The sequence below is a fragment of the Echinops telfairi genome, unplaced genomic scaffold, assembly GCF_000313985.2.
Source record: "Echinops telfairi isolate 266 unplaced genomic scaffold, ASM31398v2 ScPeMD7_7422;HRSCAF=8460, whole genome shotgun sequence".
NCBI lineage: Eukaryota > Metazoa > Chordata > Mammalia > Afrosoricida > Tenrecidae > Echinops > Echinops telfairi.
Window position 1 is genome coordinate 2425196 of NW_022111322.1, and position 2245 is coordinate 2427440.

General features: G+C 42.4%; 1 protein-coding gene across 1 annotated transcript in view; it reads right to left on the bottom strand.

Annotated features, from left to right (window-relative positions):
* BFSP2 (beaded filament structural protein 2) overlaps positions 1-2245 on the bottom strand; it is a 106762-nt gene that overhangs the window by 60481 nt on the left and 44036 nt on the right. The gene's annotated exons all lie outside the window — the stretch shown is intronic.

A 2245-nucleotide genomic window follows, 5' to 3' on the forward strand; every position in this document is an offset into this window, starting at 1 on the left:
TCAAACTGGCCACCCGCCGGCTGCATGCGGGCCCCGGAGGTAATTTTTTGTGGCCCGCGATGCTCTGAAATAAAATTAAAATAGAAAAATTTGTTATGAAGAAAATAGCGCTTAGGGGAGATCGAGGCAATACCGTACACACAATTCCCTCGTTAACCCATTAACTACTGAAGAGGAGTACACACGTGGCCCGGTGCCTTCCTTGGGGGCCCGTGGACGTGTATAAATGCGCTGACTCAGTTCCGGCGACGTTTGGAAGCGATATGTCTGCCACTCTCAGTGTCACGTAATGTAAACCGATGCCAATAGTGAAAAAGTTGAAAAGAGCACTCTGGGTTGTGCTGTTATGAATCACACCGAGATGCAGCGCTAGGTAACATTTTTGGAGGGAAGCCATTATGATGGTGCATCACGTTTGTCAGCTGTCCAACATTTTGTAGTTTTTATTAGTTACTTTGTTATATTTTCTGGTCACAACACTGTAAGGTGACCAGATTTTAACATTGGCAAAGCGGGACACCATTGATAAAACTCATATCCTGGCGAAATAGCCACACGGCAGCTGAAAATGGTATACCATAGCTTGTCGTACATTCTTTCCAAAAACCGAGACTTTTTTAATTGTTAAAAAGCGGGACGTCTCGTCACTTTACAAGGAGGCAAGTGAAAACTAGTGGGAGGAAAGTGCTGGCAAGTTTTGCGTGAAAAAGAATAATTTTAGTTTTATAAATCCATTAAATAAAGCAAATGTTGAAATAAAAGCAATGATATAGTGTTTTAATGATCATATTCATATTCCCGAATCCTCACTTCAAAATATAAATTTAACAAAATTTGTAAATGTGCTGTGGCCCACGTGAATCTTGCCTGTTGCACCAAATGACGCCCGTTTTAATTGAGTTTGACACCCCTGCTACAGGCCATTGGAGTTCCATGCAAGTTTTTAGAATATTTTTTTTTCTCTTCAAGCTTTTTTTTTTTTTTGGGGGGGGGGTGTGCATTATAGAAAACTAAAAAGCAAAGAGCAAAAATGAAGACCACAAAGGCATCCAAAGTCACTTTGATGTTTTCAGACTACAGTTTTTGTCTCTCCACGTCCCGTGTCTGTACACACACGTGCACTCACACAGTATGGATCCATCCATTTTTTTACACATCATGAATATTTACCAATTCAAAGTCCCAAAGCCATGAGTATCTTGACAAGCGAGAAGACATTATGCCGACTTAATGAGGAAAAGACACAAAAAACCAAAAATCCTTTTGGAGGGAGAAAAAGAATTTCATGAAAGATAAAAAGACAGTCCTCCAGATAAGGCTATTGGCAGAGTTACAGTGAAGAAACTGTCTTCCTTTCATGCTCCATTACAAACGAAACAAAACAAGCGGACATGAAGTATAGTGCTCCTAAGAGAATGACCAGATCTATAATGATCAAAATGTTACCAAGAGATTCCCACGGAATTTCATGTATTCCTATAGTCCAGCCAAGAGATGCACATGTACATCAATGGTTATCGCCAAAATGCAAATATGGAGACACCTACACACACCCTTCCCTTTGCACGCCCTGCTGCCCTCTGCCGCCACCTAGCCAACCGTGATGAAAACTGTCCAGAGGTGCTTTGTTTAAAATCATTTGTTGGGGGGCTTGTACAATTCTTATCACAATCCATCATCATTCTCAAAACATTTGCTTTCTACTTGAGCCCGTGGCATCAGCTCCTCATATTCCCCTCTCACTCTCTGCTCCCCGCTCCATCATGAACCCTTGATAATTTATAAATTATCTTCCCCTCAGGTAGATCATTGTGATGGGGCCCCCCCTTTCTCCCCTACCTTACCCTTACCCTCCTGGTGTCACTACTCTCATTATTGGTCCTGAGGGGTTTATCTGTCCTGGATTCCCTGTGTTTCCAGCTCTTATCTGTACCAATGTACATCCTCCGGTCTAGCCAGATTTGTAAGGTAGAATTGGGATCATGATACTGGGGTGTAAGGAAGCATTTAAGAATTAGAGGAAAGTTGTATGTTTCATTGGTGCTTATACTGCACCCTGACTGGCTCTTCTCCTCCCCGTGACCCTTCTGTAAGAGGATATCTAGTTGCCTACAGATGGGCTTTGGGTCTCCACTCTGCACTCACCCTCATTTACAATGATATGATTTTTTGTTGTTTGATGCCTGATACTTGATCCCTTCGACACCTCGTGGTCACACAGGCTGGTGTGCTTCTTCCATGTGGG